At 36.3% G+C, this 22,936-nt stretch overlaps 1 long non-coding RNA gene across 1 annotated transcript in view; it reads right to left on the bottom strand.

Moving 5' to 3' along the window:
- Positions 1-10,102, bottom strand: part of LOC134472448 (uncharacterized) — a 39,082-nt gene extending 28,980 nt beyond the window's left edge. Inside the window, exon 1 of the long non-coding RNA XR_010042268.1 lies at positions 9,908-10,102. This is a non-coding gene — a long non-coding RNA (uncharacterized LOC134472448). The remainder of the gene's footprint in view (positions 1-9,907) is intronic.
- Between the last annotated feature and the right edge of the window lie 12,834 nt (positions 10,103-22,936).

Below are 22,936 nucleotides of genomic sequence, written 5' to 3' on the forward strand. Positions count from 1 at the left end.
TTATTGAAGGGAAAATATCCTGTCCATGGTGGTTTTCTTCCCTTTTAAAAGCATATTGCTCATTTGCATAATTCCTAGCCTTTTGTAGGATTGTTTGTCCTTCATCTCAGTACAGCAAGTAGTCAGAATGAATTGGGCAACCCACTATGAGATACAAAAAGAAAGGATCAAAGTTTAAAACACTTCTGCAACATTTGGGTCAACTGACCTAGCCATTCTTTGCATTGCTGCGTATCTGCAACTGAAAAATGAATCTGAATTTGAGTCTTTCTTTTCATACTTGCAACCTCTCTTAGGTGTAGGACATGTTGTGAATTACAGAATAAGAAGCACCATTTATGGTTCATCCTGCAGGGGATAAAGCTGTCTGTGTATAGCCAGTGTGTCGTGCATTGTCTGAAGAACATAATGAGGGAGCTGGTTAAAACTGGGTTCCTTCAGGCCACAAGTGTTCAGTGGAATTCCTGAGTCATGTGGAAGACTGGGCATGATTTACTGGTCTGAGAACTACAAAGAAGAGAGTGAAGAGATCTCCCAATGGAGGTATCTTCACTAAACAGACTGAATAGACACGTATCTCTATGGGAGGCAGGTGGAGGGTCCAACACAATATCATCAAAGATATCTACCTCTCCCTCAGGGATCATTTTAAATACCATAATTTCTGCCCATTTTCTGTGATAAAGGTTCAATAAGTACAGGCTTTAGAGGGTTTTTTTTGTACCCTCTATATTATAAGCAGAAATGAGTTAAAAAAGGACATCATAATTTAAAATGTCATCACTTATCTATCTCTTGCCATTCCCTAATTCACATCAAAAACAAATGCAACATTGGATAAACTGTTCCTGTTTTCAAATTGTCAGGATCAAACCTTTACTTCTAATCAGCAATATCGATGAGTGTTGAAATCACTGGAAACTTTGGGGCAAAATCTGTGAGGTTTCTCATGTCTCCTGTTGGGGCCTATATTCAGAGAGAAGACCAGATCTTAGCTCAAGATGGAGTCCCATGATGGAGGAGACCTACTTTGAGGCACATGGGGTTCCCTTATGACACTCAAATACTTACTAGACAGATACTTCTGTATGACTCTAGAGTGATATTGATGTCTGTTATAGAAATAAGCATACATAATAGACTTTAGTATTGGGGCCAATTAACTCCTTAGGGAGAGAGGTTGAACTATTAGAGAGCTTTACCTGGCACTGTTTCCCATGAAGTCAGACTGTAATCTCCCCACCAGGATTCCCTTGGCCTCTATTGAGCCACTTTATGGCTCTGCCTAAGCAGGGTGAAGCCACTTGAGAAATAATATATCCTCCATTTCTTCTGATAATGAAAATATTGGTACTTGTTTAAGGCATTAGAAATACAAATCTTTTTAAAACAAACTCCTAAGAAAGTTTGAAGAACAAGGATGGCAGTGCTTTTGATACTCACTGGCTGTGTTTTTGTTTTGCTCACACCTTCACTCATAATTCTAATTTATCAGAATTTTGTTAAATGAAATATGAAAAAAGCCCAATTTAAAAGAAAATGGGGAGGAAGCCCACTATTGCCTAAAATTGGAGGTTCATCTTCTATCTATAAGGGTGAGATTTCCCAGGATGGTAAGGCCATTCGATTCAAAATAGGAAAATGGAAAATGAAGCTAAACAAAAATGACTTCAATTGACTCAAAATTGCATCTAGTCCTGCAATAAAACAAGAGTAAATGGCTATAGGGCAAGGCAGCCTGTATCCAGGATGAAAATAGCACTTTGAGAAAGAAAAATACATTTGGGAAAAACACACAGATAGGATTCTGAGCTCAAGAGCTTCAAACTGTGGTATGCAGAATCCAGGCTAATTTGCCCCAAAGAGTAGCAAAATTCAAAGTAGTTGAAAAATGTGCTGATAATAGGGCACCCCAAAATTTATATTGCACACACTATACCAGCCATCATAAACTTTAGGTCAAGCATATACAGCTTCCAAATGATCTACTATGTAACTGGGGCAATAGCAGGATATCTCTTTACTTAATTTGCACCCATAGAGTGACTGCAAATGAGAAAAAGAGAGATAAACTTCCAGCAGGATTGAATGTCTATTGTAGCTGGAGAAATAAAACAGAAGTGATGTATTCCCTATCGTCCTCCCACATGGTGGGAAAAGAAGCAGTTTCTGGTGGCATTAAAATACTCCTGAATTCCCAGCCTAGGGAAGAGAAACTGAAAGAAAACAGAAAAAAATGTGTCCAATGGGTCTTTCCTGATGTCCTGGCTGTCTAAGCCCAGTTGTTACTGTTTCTGGGAATCTGGAGTCTCCATTTAGAGATGATTTCTAGGAACATTTGTCTTGAACAAAGAATTAAATGAAACAACAATAAGAATTAAATGTAGGAAAAACATAAAAGGAAAGGTATGAAAATGGGCTTTGCAGAATGAGTTTTTTCCTAAGCAAATAAAGAAGAAAAATAAAAATAAAAGTAAAACCAAAAGTAAAAGTACTATAGAATACAGAATAGAGTAACTGAGGATCATGATAGTGATTACTTAATGCCATCTGTCTCCTTTACATTTCTTTTCAGATTTTCCCATGCTTACATCACAATTAGATCCTCCCATCCAAAACCTGACAAGTTCTCATGAAAGGTTCACAGGCAAATTTTGAAGAACCAGTTTGGTACAATTTTTCTGGAGTTTTGCCATGCCTCCTTTCCCAGCCAGTTTAAGCCATTCCTTATTTTCTGGTCTCAACTAAACAACTTAAGTTGGCCTCTATCTCCTCATGATCCTCCTCCCTCAGTCTCCTGAATAGCATGAATACAAACATGCATCACAATACCCTACTTCAAAGAGATTGTTGTTAAGGAACTGCAAATATGGGATGCAACATGGCTTATTAGAGGAGACAGTAGAGAAGATGTCATGATAGAAATACTTGGAGAATGGGGCTGGGGATTTAGCTCAGTGGCATAAGTGCCTGCCTTGCAAGCAGGCAGTCAGGAGTTCGATCCCTGGTACCAATAAAAAGGAAAAAGACAAAAAAAATAATAATAATACTCGGAGAAGAGTCTCCAAAACATAGGTACTCTTAAATAGGAGAGGCAATCACATTAAGAAGTAAAAAATCATTCTGAATGATAATTCATAGAGATTAAACCAAATATATAGATAATTGGAAAGACAAGATGCCATCATGGTTGATCTGCATTTCCCCTACACCATCTGGAGATTAGAATTTTACACAATGTACAACTGTTAAAAGTATATTAATTTCACTGTAAGCATAAAAACTAAGTTAATATTTATAAAACCATTTCTATATACTTTTAATGCTAACTAATGCTAACTTCTTGGCATATTAAATATTTAGGTTCCCCAAGTGTACTATATGTAGAAGAATTCAAACTGAGTTAACAGGAAAGCCAGTATTTCGATCCTTGCAGTCCATGTTCAACTAGACCCAGAATACTATGGTACTCCTCTCAAAACATTATATTGTTCTGATAAGTTGTCCAACTTCACAAACAGGGAGATTACTGAATTCCAGAGGACAAGATTTAAACAATGTACATTGCACTAATGGGAGGATCACTAAAGAGAGGAATGTCTGCATGCCTCCAAAGAAAGCCATATAGTCAAGCAAGACCTTGATGCTTCTGGCACTTGACAGAACTGGTAGAGTAAAAGACTATAGAAGAGCAAATAGGTTCCTCGTAAACCTTGTGAAATAACTGGAGAACCGGGGCTGGGGATTTAGCTCAGCGGCATAAGCGCCTGCCTTGCAAGCAGGCAGATCCCTGGTATGGATAAAAATGAAAAAAGACAAAATAAATAAATAAATGAATAAATATTTTTAAAAAAATAACTGGAGAACCATTAATCCTTAACTAAGTTGGAAATATATAATATAATATAATATAATACAATACAGTATAAATCAAAGTCTTAGAGGGCTATGTTGGGAGAAATAGAGATATGTGAAAAAGAGACAAGTAAAAAAATCATAACTTTAAAACTGAAAATTGAAACTTCAAGACACAAACCCAGTATAAACTTTTCCTTTTGTCCAGGACACAATAAGCCTGGACAATTTCCTTTCACCTACAAAAAAGTTTATCTGTTCCTTATTCCCTGGCAAATTGTCCTGTTTCACCTGTGAATAGTCCACATTTTTACATATAAATTAACCTCTTACATTAGGCTCCTCTTAGAGTTAATTATTATCTTAATGTGAGTGAGCCATTTTCCCCATCTACCAAAACAGGAGATTATAGATTGCCAAATTTCACAATTTGTATTGCCAAAAATACATAAAGAATCCTAGTTTCAAACTATTGTGCAGAAAAATTTTTATCAATAACATTTTCTGTGCCTCTTGTGGCTATGCCCTGAAAATTCTTTTTGTGTTAATGGAGTTAGTGAAACCCTAAACGTTGTATGTTTAAGTTAGGCAAAGGTCTTCTCACACTCCATCCAGTAACAAGACTATTAGGGGAAAAAAAAAAAAAAGAAAGAAAAGAAAGATGACCAGAGAAAAAGAGAAAGGGAGAGATTAAAGAAGAATATGTAATCAAAGTGTATTATTTGCATGCTTCAATAGGCCAAAATGAAACCTATTTTTCATTACTTATATGAACTAATAAAAAATATATTGAAATGGCATGTATGAAATTACTTGTTAATTCAGTTAATATTGTCATTCAATAATCTACACACAAAGGATTACAGGGCCTCATACCCCACTACAAACAATTTTTCTACCAAGAGAAGACCATACATTCCTCAAATTTATACTATTTGACATCACAACATATTTAGCCAAAGTGATTATCAGAACAAAACAGTTATTAACCCCGGTACCCCCCCAAAAAAAAGTGTTCTTGAACTTAACTTGTTTCTTTCCTTAAACCTAAATATGTAGATAAAAAAGAGAACTGCTGATTAGTTTGCAAAGGCATCTAGCTGTTATCTACATCATAACTGACTTAAAGCCATGATCATTATGTCTCAAACTCTCTTGATGCTGGTGCTTAAGGGATATTATTTGGTTTAGACCTTTATATGCTAAGTGAGAAAAAGACAAAAAAATTAATGTGTAATAGTTAATGTTAAAATAATTTTGATACTGGGGAGTATACCTAGGAGTACTAAACCACTGGGGTACATTTGCAGGTGTTTGATAAATATTTTGAGACACTTTCTCACTAGGCAGTACTCAATTTAGTGTTCATCCCACTTCTGCCTCCTGAGTTTCTAGGATTGAAAATATATCACCAAGCCTACCAATCTATTTTTCACAGCAAAATAATGGGAAAGTAAATGTGATTAAGAGAAAATGTATTATATTTGTAATATTTTGTTACTATCTGGGATAGCAATATAGAAAACATATCTTCCTAGTGATGTTAATAAGTAGAAATGAGCCTGGGGATTTAGCTCAGCGGCATAAGCACCTGCCCTGCAATCAGGCGGTCGTGAGTTCGATCCCTGGTACCGATAAAAATGAAAAAGACAAAAAAAAAATAGAAATGATTTTTAAAATACAGATTGCAGGAGACCAACTGGGATTCACACATACATGTTGGCAAAGTATGTTTCAAGTCATTTGTAACAAACATCAACATCAGACAGTGAACCTTATGAACAATGAAGAATAGCATTGAGAAGTACATCACTCCCACAGAAAAACCCCTGACACAATGTAAATTATAAATTTCAGCTTTTAATAGACTGAGTGGCACCTCTCATGATTTAGGTTTTCCTTACTTCCAATATTATAGCTAAGTAGATAAAAACAATAAAGATTACCAAAGATAGAATGGTATCACAGTATCAGGGGACAGAATAAGGCATTTGCTTTGTACATTTAATAGTGACTATACTCCCTGAAATACCTAGAGCTGAAAAACAATCTTTTAAAAGAAAGTGTTGCTTTTGATAAATTGTATCATCCTTTATTCTTTCTGGAGAGATTACTATAATTCATGATATCCTTTTGGAGACAAGTTACAGTCTTGTGGGATGCTGGCACTCAGAAACTTACAGCAGTGGTTTATTTTTGGGATATGTGTTGGAAAAATTCCCAGTAAATTAAATGTCATTGCAATATAAATATGAAACATAAAATTCTTGATGGTAAATTTTATAGAAGTGATAATATTGAAGATGAAACAAATCCAAAATTAGGCACATGACATAATCTACAGTGATGTATACATATAAGCAAGCATCCTGTCATGATATGAAAAACAAAATCTGCAAATGTATAACATGTGTCAAAATGATTCAACTTCATGAAAAACACATGTTCAACATCTAATGAAAATACTTAATATGAAAATAGCATCAAATTGAAAAATACATTTTGACACAACAAATACACAGAACATACACCAAAATTTAAAGCAAAAAGTGTGTAATCCGAACAATTTTTTTTGTTAGTGAGTCTCTCATGTATCTGACATGAACTACATATATTCATATACTTGATATTACATGTTTGTGCTGGGAGCACTTCAATATTACTTAAATACATAGGGTCTCACTCCAGTGAGTTTTATGTCTGTTTAATGTGAATTTAGCAGTAAATCCTCTTTCACATTGCTTACATATATAAGGTTTCTCTCCAGTGTGACTTTTTTGATGTTTTTGATGATACTCATATGTGGTAAAAACTTTCCCACACTGCTTACATAGGGTTTCTCCCCAGTGTGAATTTTTTCATGTATTTTACAATAATCCTGTGTAGTGAAAGCTCTACCACATTGCAAACATACATAAGTTTTCTGCCCAGAGTGATTTCTTTCATGTCTTTGGCAGTCATAGTGCCATCTAAAAGCTTCCCATATTGCTTACATATACAGGGTTTCTCCCATCTGAATTCTTTCATGTACTGTACATGCAATCAATCTGCTGAGCCCTTTCCCACATTGCTTACATATAGGGTTTCTGCCCAGTGAGAACTGTTTTATGTTTGTGAAAACTACATGTCATGAAAGCTTTCCCACATTGCTTACATACATAGGGTTTCTCTCCTGTGTGGGTTTTTCCATGAATTTGAATAGCATCACATGTCCTAAAAGGTTTCCCACACTGTTTACATACATAAGGTTTCTCCTCCATGTGAATTCTTTCATGTGTTCTCCAATGACTGTTTCTGCTGGAAGTTTTCCCACATTGCTTACATACATATGGATTCTCCCCAGTGTGTTTTCTTTCATGTATTTGATAAACACCGTGTGTGCTGAAAGCTTTCCCACAATTGCTCACATACATAGGGTTTTTCCATAATGTGAGCTCTTTCATGTATATGACAAGGAAGGTTCTACTCTCTGACCCTAGGTAGTTGATACCTATCTAGAATATCAATGATTGTTCTTCATCCCCTGAGGAAGTGTGTGGATACAGTCACTCTATCTTTTGTCTTGAGGTCTGGCCTTCAAGGAATGTAACTCCAAATACAGTTGTAGAGTATTTTCATCTACATAGCTCTTTCAAGGGCCTAGTCTAATCTGACCACCTATGATATTTCTAACATAACTAAAATAGCGGGACTATAACAATTATTTCAGAGATGACATCCCTTTCCATTCCCACTACTGCTGATATCTCATCTTTAAAGGCAACTGAATTAGATAGTAATATTATAGGCAGTTAGACAGGGCTATGCCTTCAAAAGAGACAGTGCAAAAGACTAGTTATTTTGCAACTTTGCATGAAACAGACACCTCCCAGTGTGGGCCAGACCTCAAGACAAAAGATCTAACAAATATACCTACATCATAAGGGTTGTTATTCTAAATAGATCTCTATCACCCTGGGTAAGCCAGGAGTGACCATCCCAAACCCCAACAGGAAGAGTCAGTGCTCTGTAAGCATGCCAGCCTGCTACCTGACTCACTTCCCCATTTGTCCCTGAGCAATTAGTTCTGTGCCACCTCATACCCACTTTGTGAGTTCCCATTTTTTCTCCACCTTAGACCTGCTTTTCTTTGTGGTTTTACTCCATAAATAAAGTCTCTAGAAAAGACAAGGTCTTTGGCAATCCTCTTGGGACCTCTTCTGTTTGTCTGTCTTTCTCAGAGGCTTTCTTTCTCTCAATAAATATTTTCTGCTCTTAACCTCCATTGTTCCTAAAATTTATTCTTCAAATTTAGAGGACATGAACTTGCTACTTGTACAGTAGGTTGAGGGTACTTGTATAGTAGGTTGGGAGTTTCTTTCCCCTATATCATCATGTACATGTAGATATGCCAGTTCAATGTTTCTTTGTATAGGTTTAACCAGCAACTCTTTTATTAAATTGTCCTCCGCAAGAACCACATCCCCTCTCTTAAGTTAATGTTAAGACATTAACATCCCTTCCATTTTTCTTAGCATTCTAAACTCTCTGGAAGACCTCATTTAAATAATCTAATTGTAATAAATAGTTGACTTACCAATCTTTGAACAAGCCACCTATCTAGTGAAAAGGGGCTGAGAAAGAGGGTTAATAAGCCATATTAATAATAATTAAAATAAGAATAGTAGTTGAACTACACACAGTGCACCCAGAATAAAATTTCTCAGAAAATATGGCTGCTACTTATTAAGCAACCAAGATTCTAAGCACTAAAAAATGAAAACTAAACAGTTTTTCTCTAAAACCCCACTAACCACTTTTCCCCTAAAATTCTTTAAACTTTACATGGAAGTCTAAGTTCCAAATGGTCACTTTAAGTACAGAGTCATTTGTGATAAGTGGCTATTAAACAATGGTGCAATTACTGCAATTACTCTGGTTATATATAATTAGCTCTGGATTGAGTAGCCACATGATCACCCACTCAGGATACTTCAAAGGAATCTGGGAGCTCTTTTTATTTCCAATATAAAACTCTCATAATACACTTCATCTTCTTTAATTCCACAATATTCTGAGACCACAATCTCTCTTTTATCATTGTGTGTTGCGATGTGACATAAATAATTAAGGTGATATTTTTCAATGTTGCTGAGTAAGAAATGTAAGAATGAACTGCGTGCTTGGAAAAAAGCACTCCACCACTTAGTCATATCACCTGCAAGATTAAACTTTGCATTGAATTCTCATGGCCCTTCTCAATACATTATGAGTTTGGCAATGTGAGAAAATATTGGAAAAATGAGATAGTCACCGTAAATATAATAAGCAGAAGTCTGAGATCAGATATGTGAGGGAGACTCTGTTTTGCAGACATTTATAAATATCAAACCCTCCAGATATTTTACTAAAAGGAGAACAGAGAACTGGCATCCCACACGTGCACCTAGTTTCAACTCACACCTTAATCAGGATCCGTATTTCCTCCAAGACTGTTGGAAATGAAGCTGTGCCTGGGATCACCCAGGACACCATTGTGGACTGACAGTGTTATATTTGTTATAGCCTTGCTCTAACCATTGCGTCTCCTTCTTGTTCTATATGTTCCGTACAGCCCCCCTCCCCTTCCCATCTTTCTAGGTTAAGTTTCTATTTCCTGAAAAAGCTGTAAAAGCTTTAGGTTTCAGTTTCTTGTAACTCTCCTACCCCCTCATCTGGCTATCTATAATAAAATGTGCTGTTGTTTAAGAAATGCTTAACCTCAAGGAAATACGGAGAAGCCCAGATGCTATCTGTGTCAATGATTGCAACATTCCTGCGGTTTTCGGCTTTAAAAACTTAATCCCTTAGCTGTGAGGCACGCAGTCTCTGGGTGGATCCTAAGGAGGCTGTGTTGCCAGGCCTGAAAATAAAGCCTTTGCTTCCTTGGATTTTATTCCGGGTCAGAGCTATCACAATATTGGGGACAAGATGCAGGAAACGGTGATTCAGCAAAGGGAAAAGGGGACAAAAAGCAACAAATATCAGTGCCCAAGAGTCTGGAGCAAAGCAGGGAGACTGTAGTTCCGCATACCTGGTTTTGATCACTTTCTTTCAGACCTCACCCAGATTCCATCCCGTCCCCAGCTTCCGACCCGCAACATCAGCCTTGTGTGGTTCAGGATCTCCCAGAGTCCTTCCCAAGCAGCCTGCAGACTTTAAAAGTCACAAAACTATGTCTTTGGTAAGGGCTCTCAGAATTTGCTGTGGAAACGACTTCAGCGCAATAACATTAGAAGGACCTCCTACTTTGGGCAAACTGATTGGACAGTTCCTACAGCCCGCCTCTTTTTTGCTGATTGACGCCTGCTTCGTTGCTCCCCCTCTGCACCAACAGGAGAAACAAATCGCTGCCTGTTAAAGTGGAGCTAAATGACCCAAGAGACTTCTAGACCAGGCTTTTCTCTATAATAATTATATAATAATTATCCTCACCTGAAGGATACTTGCCATTAAGGGCTTTACAACTGACTTTTCAGATCAGCTCCTATTTTTTGAAGGACTCAATGTATTCTTAGTGAAAATGGGAAGATAATCAATATTTAGTAATGATACAACTGACTTTTCAGATTAGCTCCTATTTTCTTGAAGGACTCAATGTATTCTTAGTGAAAATGGGAAGATATCAATATTTAGTAATGAGGTAACAAGTTGCAGTGTCAAGATTTTAACACTGTCTATCTCAATCTTCATTTTCAGATAAGAAAATGAATATACATTTCCCAAAAGAAATATAATCATTCTGTACTACTATTTTTTTTTTTTGTATCAGGGATCGAACTCAAGACTGCGTGCTTGCAAGGCAGGTGCTTGTGCCACTGAGCTAAATCCCCAGCCCCAATTATTGTGTAAATGTAAAAAAGAATTTAATTATAGCAATATTCTTCAAAAGAGTAAAGACGACAGAAAGCCAAATATTCCAACTCCATTAAACAAACTTCAGACTTCATCCAAGGTCATTTTTAAAAACCCTGAAATTGGAAGACAAACATAACCAGTGTGAAGGCCACAATAAATGCTGAAATGATGTCCCACATTTGTTCCATTTGGTCACTATCCAGTTTTGAGGCATGAATTTGTAATAACTTCAGACAGAAAGCTTTGCAGGCTAGTAGATTTTTCCTTGCAGGTTAAAATTCCTCACCCTTCCACATCAATACTTCTAGAAGGAAAATATGTGAAGCCATGTTATTTACAATTGGTTGGCTATACAGGACATTTATAAAGCACACTTCTTACTGTGTCTGGTTGAGTCATGCTAGTGTGACCAAATCTAGTTCCTAATATCTCCCTTTGAGGTTCCTTCTCTACTCTTTCTAGTGTCTGGTTCTCAGAAATTAGTTACCCTTTGTCTTCACTTGTGTTTACCATATTTCTGCTTTGAAACTAGTAAAATACAGACCACAATCTCTGAAACAATGAGACAAAATAAACCTAAAGTTCTTAAGTTCTGATGTTAAGTATTTTCCTCTGTAGCAATAACAACACAGCAATAACAACAGAAAGTATGTTAGGTATCTGTTCTAAATAAAGTCCAAACGTATCATTTTTGCATTCAGAGAACTACTTAAAAGAGTTTTCCTGTGTGACTCTTCATAGATTTCCATCATGTGCACATATATAAATCTGACTCCTGCATGTCTTTGTATTTCAAAAGTAGTTCTTCCGTTCATAATCTATTCTACATACAGGCAAAACTAACAATTCAAACAGGTATCTGGCCATGAACTCATGCTTAAAATAAACACACTGCTAAAGACCTCTGGACTTTTGCATGCTGGTAGAGGACTCCTTATAAACTACTGATTTCACTTGTAGGTGTTGACTCAGCAGAACCCATGAAAAATATCCACAAAAATGTAAAGATGTGTACGACAATACTTTCTGGGAAAATACCCTAATAACCATGTATGTGCTAACACAATGTAACATCATGACAGTTCCATCTGCATGTACCCCAAAATTCACATATTATCTCTTCTATCTTGAAATTAACTCACCATCTCACTACTTCACCTGAAACACAAACACATATTTTTTAGGTATCATTTAAATGTTGACAATGCCAGATACCTCCTCTCAAACCTTGACATTGTTTTTCAACATTACTGGACAGCTATGGGCCCTTGGCTTACCTTACCACACTTTATTTCAAGTTTTCATGTACTGAACTGACTCTGAGGTTAAATCTAGCCATCATTCTACACATTCTAGTCATTTCCTTTGCTGAACTCTTGGACTCTCTTAAATACTCTTTTTCTTTCATGTATGCAACTTTTGTATATGGTTCAGGGGTTATAACATCTTTTAAAAAGTAGGGATTCATAAAGATAAATGTCATTTTATTAGAATGGAAAGTATCTCTTACTGTGTCATTTTTTACATATGTTTTGTAGGATGTCAAAATTGAATACCATCAAACATTTCTTATTTCATCAATACTATGTGATTGTTTCATTTCATGACATCTATGATTGCATTATTTTCATTTTTGTAAAATCTAAATGCAATGCTTTGCTTAGGTTTGAATCTTCCAAAAACTTCTAAATTTTAATTATTGATTCATATGTACTTAATATTTTCACTACCCTAACCATAACCTAATGTATATTTTACTTAAAGGACCTTCTCCAAATGAAAGAAAGCACCACTGTCGCTTCCAAGGGAAGCTATACAGTCATGCAAGACTGACTAATCAATGACACTTGCAAAAGAGCTGAGGCTCTGTAAGAGTCCAAAAAGTAACCCCTGAGCATCCTTACCTGACCTTAATACTATATGAGGTTAATTTTAATTAACATAGATGTTGCTTTACATAAAGCAAGAAAGTATCACCAAAAAGATACATAAAACTTAATAGTAATCTAGGCTAAATATCAAAGAGGTACCAAATCTTATATATTAGCCCCTGTGATAGCCTCCAGCTAAGCTTACAGTTTGTCACTACTGTGGTTCAATGATGTTAAAAAGCTATAGTAACAACTATGAGTTCAACAAAAATCTTTCAATTTCTTAGCTCAAATTATCTTTCAATAATAGAATCCTCAATACTCTTACAACTAAAAATTTTATGTGCACATAAGTAAATTTGTCTTTAAATAAGTAATTTACCTCAGATTAAAAGTTCTTTTAAAATAAAAATTTTGATAACCTCCTAATTGCCAAAAAGGGAGAAACTATGTCTGTTCCTAAATTAGAAATATATCACTTTTATTCCAATCAGTCTAAAAGAATGACATACAGCATATAGGCACAAAAATCTAAACTAAGACTGCTTTGGTTTACATCTGAGCTCCACTCTGTGGTAAGTGTATGATACTCAACAAGTATCATACACATATCAAGGGACCACCCAAGAGTGGTCCCTCGATGTCCAAGGATAATTGTTGCCAGGACTCTTGCAGACACTAAAATCTGCAGATGCTAAATGCCCTTATAGAAAATTGTGTAGTGTTTAAACAGAGCCTATAAAGATTTTCCTGTAAAAATTGTCATTTCTAGATTATTTATCATACCTAAGACAATGTAAATGCTATGCAAAAATTGTTAAATTATATTGTTTAAAAATAACAAAAAGTTTGTATATATTCACTATCAAAAATTGCTTTTCGGATATTTTCAATCTGTGGAAATTTGAGATGTGGAACTTGAAAATATATAGCTTTAAAAATTTGAATGTTGATACAAAAATATTCTCTGATGGGCACTCCTGCTAAATTCTAGAACTCACAGTGATATCCCCTGACTGTTTCCCTACCAGTGCCCTCTCAGTGAAGAATCTGCTGGAGAGATTGATGACCAAATACCCCATGACTCCAGGCAAGGATGACTCCTGTCACTGTAGTGGATAATTGATGCAAAAAAATGGAGGAACAAAGACCAAATACCTCTCTGAAATGAAACAAAATAATTAAACTAATGGCCAGTTGATATATTTGCCTATATTTTTCTTATTATCTTCCTGCTGTTCTTGAGCTGAAGTCTTTGCACTCTTGATTACTATATATCTGTATTCATCTCCAATGATCAGTTTTGAATTGGGTCTTTGAATTTGGAGGTCCTGATGTTTTTCCATTTTTCTACATTCTAGATAGAGGTTCTTTGTCAAAGGGACAATTGGCAAATTTTTTTCCCAACCCACGAGTTTTCTTTTCACTCTGTTGGTGATTCCTTTAGAAGTTTTTAATAAGATGAGATCCCAGTTGTTGATTCTTTGAAATAATTTATGTCAGTTTGAGTTTTATTCATGAACTCTCTGCCTGCACCTGTGTCCTGAAGATTTCAAACTACTTTGTCTTCCAATAGATTCAGTGTTTCTGTTTTAACATTCATACCTTTGATCCAATTTTACTTTAGTTTAGTGCACAGTGATAGGCATGAGTCTACTTTAATTCTTTGGAATGTGGAAATCCAATTTTTCTAGCATCACTTGTTAAAGACACTATCTTCCTGTGAACATTTTTGCCCCTTTTTCAAAAATAAGGTGGCTGAGTATCTTTGTAGTCATGTCTTTACCTTCTATTCTGTTCCACTGATCCTCAGATTTATTTATTTGCCAGTGCCATGTGGATTTTACTATAGCACTTTTATAGTACAATGTCAAGTCAGAAATTGTGATGCCTCCTTCTTTGCCTTTGTTGCCCCAGATTGCCATTGCTTTTCTAAGTCTCTTCTGGTTCCACATGAATTTTAGGAATTTGTTCTGTAGATCTGTGAGGTATGCTAAGGGTTTTTTGATCAGGGTTTCATTAAATTTGTGGATCAGTTTTGGGTGTGTGTTCACTTTCACTATGTTGGTTCTTCATATCCATGAACAAGAGGTATCTCCATTTTCTGAATTCCTCTTTGATTTCCTTTAAAGTACTGTAATTTTCTATATATAAATATTTTACTTCATTAGGTTGATTCCTAAGTATTTCATTTTTTGTATGTTATTGTGAAGTGCATACTTTCCCTAATTCCTGTCTCAACTGAATTTGTTGTTTGTGTACAAGAATGCTATTGGCTTTTGAGTATGAATTTTGTACTCAGCCAACCTCCTGAATTTGCTTCCCAAGTCTACAAGTCTGTTGGTGGAATTTTGCGGGTCTTTTATTTAGAGTATCACATCATTTGCAAATAATGATAATTTAACTTCTCTTTCCTATTCTTATTCCTTTTATATCTCTCTGTATTGTCTAATTCCCCTAGTAATGTTTCCAGAACTATATTGAATAGGAGGGGGATAGTGGACATTCTTGTTCCTAATTTTAGAATAGAAGCTTTCAGCTTTTGTCTGTTTAGTATTTTGTCTCTTGGTCTGTCATAAATGGCTTTTACCAGATAGAGGTAAAGACAAGAAATTTCAGATTTGCAACTTCCAATTTATCTACGACTTGTGGCCTTGTTCTGTGTGTGTTGGAAGCCAGAGATTGCCTTTTAATCTTTCATATTGACATTTTGCTAGTTTCCTCTGGATAAGCCAATTGTGAGGTCCCAGGTGTTTCTCAAATTGGGAACCCATCCACAGTGTAGGATAATGGGTCAGGCACCAGAGTTTCTCCTAACCTAGGTTATTGGGAAGGCAGTGAGGTATGAAGTTGGTCTCTCCACAAGTATGGCTTATCTAAGTTGTGGCTGGCTTGTTTTCCTGGCCTACATTGGCTACACTCAGGAGGGTCTCAATGGCAGCTGGCATATACCTAGGGTAGGGCTAGCTGTTTCTCCTCCTGGTCTGCAGAGGCTACCAGCTAGAGGCTCTTAATGGTGGCCTGCATGCATGTCTTGGTGGGGCTTGCAGCTTCTTCTACAGGCCCATTATGGTCCTCAATCAGTTTCCCACTTTACCTGCTGCCTCATATTGTTGTTGTTGCTTCACCTTATTCTGCACCCCTATCCCTGCCTGTCCATTGGGTGCAATCTAGTTGGGGTTCTACTGAGTCTCTGATTTTTCTGCTGGCCTCTAGTCACTGAGTTCCAGCAATGGAGGGAGTGGGCACTTGACTCAGATCTCTTCCTCACCAGTTACAGCAGCTCCTGTTCAATAGTGCAGAGAGCAGCTCATCTTGGCTCTTTCTCACCATTCATAGCAGCTCCTATTCAATGACAGGTAGAGGAGCCCCTCTCAGTTCCCTTTCTCATGAGTCACAGTGGTGGGGAGAGGAGCCCATCTTGGATTTCTTTCTCACCAGCCACTTCACTGTTATTTTTTTGGAAAGATCTTTCCTTTCATGAACATTAGCTTTCATACTGGCTTCTAGATTTAAGGGTCTACCTTCAGCTTCATTCGAACTATTTTGTCAGCTTTTGATGGAATTTTTAATTTCCTGAATACCCCTATAAATCTGTTGCATGCATTCTAATTCTTTTCTATATTGTTCATTCAAATTTTTATCATTTTCTTATGCTCTACTTTTATATACACCTGCATCAGATATACTCAATATTTGTCATAATAGTTGTTATTTTTACCTTACTCAAAGCTTATTATATCATTCATCATATAATTAATTTTTGTCTTCTTCTTAACCAAGAAAATCAATAAGAGTCATTATTTATAATCTTTAAATTCTGAAAATCTGATTTATCGGTGAAGTGTGGGCTGTGTTTTGTGGACAGTGCTTTTAGCTTTCCTGTCATTTCAGCACTTTTTACTTTTGTGCCATATTTTTGTTGCCAGGGCAGGACTGAACATATATTCCCATAATCTTCAATAAAGATAGTTGCTCTTCACATGCCACATACATTGTGCACTTGCAATTCTTTGGTTATACAAAAAAGCTTGAAATTTACTCATTGAGTTTATCACTGTAAAGAAACTGCTACCAATTCTAATGTAAAGGTGGTTGTAATATAAAGATGAAAAAACAAAGAAAATCAAAACAAAATGAGTACACAATCCAACAAAACAAATGCCTGGAATATTTTTTCCACATCATAATTTCTTCTCACGTGTCAGTGTCCCCAAATTGTCATGTACTTGGCCCAAGTGGCCAGTTTCCAAAGGTGCCTAACTCCACAAGTGGCATGCAACATCAGAGAAGGTCCCAATGGTGTAGTACCTTTCAGCAGCACACTATCAGTTCCTAAAAAAATCCTTTTCCTTTTGCTGACAAACACATTTTTAAACTGTTGATATGAACAGAATTTCCAAATGCAAAATGTCACTGGCAGCTGGTGCAATAAACTTGGAGTCCTGATCATGGATTCAGCTAGCTATGAGCAGTTAGTCACCTGTCTACCATCTTGTCAATAGTTAAGATGCTAATCTTTCCTTTTCATTGCTGTGTATGTAATCCAGTGAGCACTGCACATTTGTCAAATGAACTCCATGGAGCTGATGCTGAGAAAGATTTCCTCAGTGATCCTCAGCTGTTGATGAATGGCAGATTGTTAAACGAATGGCAGTGAGGCAAAACCCAGAGACTGAGACTCTGGGAAAGATCATATTCTGTTCATCCTACCTATAGGAAGGCTGACATCAGTGACAGCAGCAGCTGTCTGGAGGGAGGCTGGATATATATATATATATATATATATATATAACTTTTTGGAGTGCAGTTAGGATTTCAAAGACCCAAAAAATTTGGATGGAATGTTTGAAGTTAAATTTGCAGAGGCAATCAGCTCAGATGTGTGTAGCTAGAATTGGTACCAGAAAGACTTTAAGTCTGGTCCTGATTATCTTTACTGATCTTATTTCTTGTTTGCAGAGCGCTAGCCATTGTCAGTATTTGGATCTATTTATGAAGCAGACAGGGCAGGTCTCTCAGGTCACTCTCAAACCAGACCTGACATTCCCAGCTTTTATGTTATATGTTGAAGAGGGGGATGGAAAGAGGAGAGAACCTCTCAGGAATACCTGAGAGATGACAAATGTGATGGCATGAATCTAATTGGGAAAGAAATCTGGAGGAATCGGACTGTACCAAGAAGTCAGTGCCAGCATTTATCTATTGGTAATAACCTGCACACAATCCTGCAAAAACCAGGAGAAAAGTCTGAGAAGGCACTGCCCAGAGGAGAATCAAATTGATGAAGTGGAAACCATGAGCATTAATCCAAGAGTCAGACAGCCACTGTCCAATTTCTGAAGCCTTTTTTCTCAGTCTGTGATTGTATCTCATTATACTTGACTGATTAGGATAAAAATGACATTCCTCTCCAAGGAAGATAGGTAACACACCTTTTTCTGTAGTGAGATTAAAACTGTTTTTGAAGTGTTAATTCTGCCAAGATATCCTATTTTGTTCTGTAAGTTGAGAATAGAGTCAGCAGTTTGTGCGAGGCTGCCAGAAAGATCTTGAGGACAGTGGTAATCAGAGAGATAGTTAAACTTATGATGCTCATTGCTGTAGAAGCAGTGATATCTAAACAAATAAGCAGAGCGATTAAATGAATAGTTCTGTGTCCTGGACCTAGATTTTAATAGCAGGGTGAGGCACTGATTTCCTGGGACAATATTTAATTTTAAAAGAGGATTTGTAGATTTTACTGGCATTTTTGTTAATGACTCATAACAATGGTCAGCTACTGATGTAGCTGAAAACTGGAAGAGATCAGCAATTGGAGCTTATTATCATTACTTTGTTTTTATGTTTTGGATATATTTTTCTGCAGATGTTTAAAAGCAAGTTAACATGAAGTCTGTGTTAAATGAAATGGACTTCTTGATCTATTAAGGTCATGTAAGCTTCTGGAGGCACTATTCTTAGAACCATGTATAGAGCCTCTTAGCTCTTTTGTCAGTGTCAGATGCCAGGATGGGTCACAGTCTTGTCTAACCACACTGTTTTCTGTGAAACCATGGGAGAATTTCTTCCCTAGTGATCTTCTTAGCAACAATATATGCTTTTGATTTTCTTTCTCTGGTGTCCTGCAATCTCCCTTAAGAGGTTGGGTGACTCACCAAAGTTGCAGGATCTTTCAGAGAAAGGTATCCTCATGTCCTGGATCCTTCTTGACCTCAGAGGGCCAGGGTCAAAAATACTGGCTGTCTGCAGCCCAGTTACCTTTCTAGTTCTGGCCTCTAAACTTCAGTTGTTGAATACCCAGAAGAGATCAGTGACATTACTATTGAATTAGGAGCTCTGAATTTAACTATAATACTTTTACTTAAATATCATGTACTTTAAAATGTAAAATATAATCAAAGGAAAGTTATTTCTTATCAGCAATGGTTGTTCTAATAGTTGAATCCTTGTAGAATGTTAACAGACAAGAGTTACATAGTTTTACAAAGAAAACGAGATCAAAAGTCACACATAATATTTCAGCATGACAATCAGGGTATTATTTTTCTAACACAGTCAATAAAAGTGTGCATTTTAACATAGAACAGCTTTTTTAGTCAAACATCTCTTTCTGATCACTAGACATTAAATGACACAAAGATGCTCTCATTTACTGTGTTATGCTTTAACAGAATGTCATTGAAGTTTGTGACATTGCCTGGACTGTGCACTGTCCAAGCATCTGTAAGTGTGGTAACATTTGTATAGCCAAAACATCAGAGAATCCTTCAAAAATTATTTTTCACAGGTCATCTTATGTTGGTTTGACACACATTTCTTATAAATAGCTGAAGCACAAAAGAAAGCGAAATATCTGAGTCTAAAAGAAAATGGTTATCACCATCAACAATCCTTTTTATATCTTAGACCTATACATTTGAAAGGCATGAATATATTTAATAAACCATGAGATTGGCAATAATGATTGCCATAGCTATATGAAGATTCTTGTTTCTTAATTTAGTTTTGTACCAAGAGCATCTTTAAATCAGAAAATGTATTGTCTTATTCTTAGAAAACAACTTGACAATAACCAATGTAAACAAATTACAATATATTTACCAATGTTTCTTGAGGTGTCTCTTACAAGATTATGGAGATTATTGGGGTATTCGTAGTGGAAAAGGATTGGAGAAATATTTCCAGATGGCTCCTTCTTTATTCACCAAGGAGAGTCCTAACAGTTTTCTCAAGTGTAGAATTCCTATTTATCTTAACAAAGTGTTAATGATCTATGAGCCAGATCTTAACACTTAATAAAAATGAAAGACTAGAATTATTGTACACAGACAAGATATATCATACTTATAAAAGTAATTTTAACATCGTTTTGACTGGCCAATAACTGGCCAATTAAACATCTTTAATTTTGAGGACATCTGTAAACCAGTTTCATTTACAGATAAATGTTTTAAAAATCTAAAAAGACAAAAACAAAAAAAAATTTTTTTGAGCTCAAATAATATCTTTTTTAAGGAATCTTGGTAAAACTTGATGTCCTCCTTGTTTTGGAGTGAAATTGAGGGTGAAAAGGGGGCTGTAACAGATAAAAGACCTGAAATGGGATACAGAAGAATTTAAGAGATTGTATGAGGTATGCAAAGTAGGAATATTAGAGAAGGTAAATAACTCTTGAAGGTAGGGATTTTTTGTTTAGCTTTTGGCAGTAGTTGTCTAACTATGCAAATAGAGGGATCAAAAGTCCCATTCTTTGGTCACCTAGTGTCACTGAGATATTAGATGCTCAGGTTTCAATTCATTTTGGAGGCGGGATGAGGGAGAAAAAATGGAAGAATTTCCCATCTAGAGCAGAGAAAGGTAATTACCACACCTGGTGCAGCAAAACAATAGTGGCAAGAGGGCCTATACTGAACATGTTCAGTTAAAGTCAAGGCTGTTAGGAACATGGGTGAAGGGGCAAGTGGGTAATCACTTCAACTGACTAATCACCAAGGGTGCCGGTTTCCTTGGGAAGCATCCACCCATAATTAATGCTAGGTTCACAGGCAGAGAGGAGTGAGTCTATATTCCAAGTGGTGAGAAAAGGAGAGCAAAACTAGAGAATAGCTGACAGGTGTGGTTAAATGCTGTGGTTGTGGCTGCAGCAGTGAACAAAAGTGTATGGGAGAGTCATAAGGTACAAAGTATTAGAAGCTAGGAAAATGGAGTGAGTTTAAACAATCTGAAGCAATCAGCACGGCAGGACTGGGGAGATACCTGGAACACTGGGAAAGGTCTAAAATCACTGTTACTGAGTAGCCTCAGTGGAAAAGGCTCACAATAAGAAATTCCTTCTCAAAAAGAGCTTCCTATTACCATCCAAGTCACAGCACCATATGTTAGATTAATGGCAGAGGCAGCAGCTAGAGACAGAGGCAGTACGAAAGATGAAATTTTGTTCAGCCTACCTACAGGCACACTAACATCAAAGTGACAGCAGCAATTATCTGGAGGCAATCAGCCCAGGTGTATGTAGATAGAACAAATGCCAGGAAGATGTCAAGTCTGGTCCTAAAATATCTTTACTCTTCTTACTCCTTGTTTGCCAAGCCATTGTTAATACTGGGGAGTTTACTATATATAGTGGGCAGCCCAAGCATCTCAGGCCAGTCCTGACAGAAATGACTGACAGAAAAATTACTGTAAAACCCTTCTTACCAAATTTAAAGATTATCAGACATTTAAACAAAAGGGCTCCAAATGTGAGTTATATAAAGCCTATTGTCAAGTATAATCCTGTCTTTCTGGAATCTGGAGCCTGGATTGTCTCCTGATTAGGTAAAGCAAATATATTACCAGTCACTTAGTTTAAAATGTTCCAGTTTGTGTGTTCACTGTCAAATCAAAGGAGGTCATATTGGAGGAGGGAGGGATTCATCTAAAGCTAGCTGTAAAGAGATAGAGCCCAGAGTCAATTTGCCCAAACCACAATCTCATTATATGGCAGTGTGTCTATGTTATAGTAAGAAACACAAAGTGATAATGTGGAGATATGAAATTATTCATCAATATATATCCTAACACTTGCTTTATTTTTATCCATCTGTACATTACTCAGATCATTCACATTTTCTAGTGGGAAGAAAACTTATCTCTGGAACTCTGAAACCAGCATTTACACACTTTGTCACTTGCTTGGGGCTGAGAAGAGGTAAATGCTTATGTGTTCAGAAGGAAGAAGTTAGCAGCCCTCATCACTAAAGGAAAAGAAAAAGCTGTCTTTTAAACCTGTCATTTTACTGTCAATTGTATATGCAAGGAGTTTTGAGATATTCTCTCAGATATGCCATGAATAACAACAGTACACTTCTATTCCAGGTGAAAACAGAATGACTCAATAAGGGTACAAAGACCTGAGGAATACAAAATAAGTATAGGAGTGAGCTAAACTGCACAAAAATAGACTAACAAACAGGTGCATTGAATTGACTCCACCAGTTTCCTCTCCAAGTTACTACTCCTTCTCTATTTTCAATACATTACTTATATCTTTTGATGACTTTATAAAGATACCTTAATAATCAAAGCATATATTGCATTGTATTCACTTTCTGCTAAGATACACAACAATTAAAGTCTCTGCAGAGTCACTCATGAAAAAAACCCTTTTTATTATTTCCAGGTTGCATTAGTTCTTTTTACTCAACCATGTTATTATTTTGAATACTGGATACATTTATGAGATATGAGAGTTTAAGTAAATGAAATTCACACCAAAAGATTGGATCCTTTTGTCAAGTAACCTGCTGCCAACAGTCCACTAAATGGGCATTGACACCACGGAGATTTTAATCTCTAGAACTGTGGAAAGTTTGCAGACATCCTTGTTATGTGGATTTCCAACTGGCTGAAGTCAGAGCTTTCAAATTAGTAACACTCTGTTAGATTTAGTACCATATTATAATATATGCATACATTTTAGCTTCCCTCCAATAAATCCTGTTATGAAAATTTGAGACACTTAAAAACTTCTCTAGATCAATGTGCTCCATCATTAAAACCAGTCACTCAAACCTGCACCCCAAAAGTTCCTTAGAACAATTAAAATGTGCAAATGTTTATACTGAAATCATTCACCCTAAAAACTTTAGCAAATTGTAATTCTATGTGACACTGCATTACCTACTGTAGTCATGGAGATGTATGCCACCATTTTTTTGTTTTCTATGAGAGAAGCATTGTACTTTCTCATTAACATCTCTCAGTTTCTCCAACTCCACTATTTGCAACCATCATTATCTTCTATGCTTCTCTATAGTTATCAATTTTAAATGCTAAAAACTAGCATAATC

This window comes from Cavia porcellus, unplaced genomic scaffold (genome assembly GCF_034190915.1).
Source record: "Cavia porcellus strain 051 isolate PalLab524CR breed Dunkin Hartley unplaced genomic scaffold, mCavPor4.1 scaffold_23, whole genome shotgun sequence".
In the NCBI taxonomy this organism is placed as follows: Eukaryota; Metazoa; Chordata; class Mammalia; order Rodentia; family Caviidae; genus Cavia; species Cavia porcellus.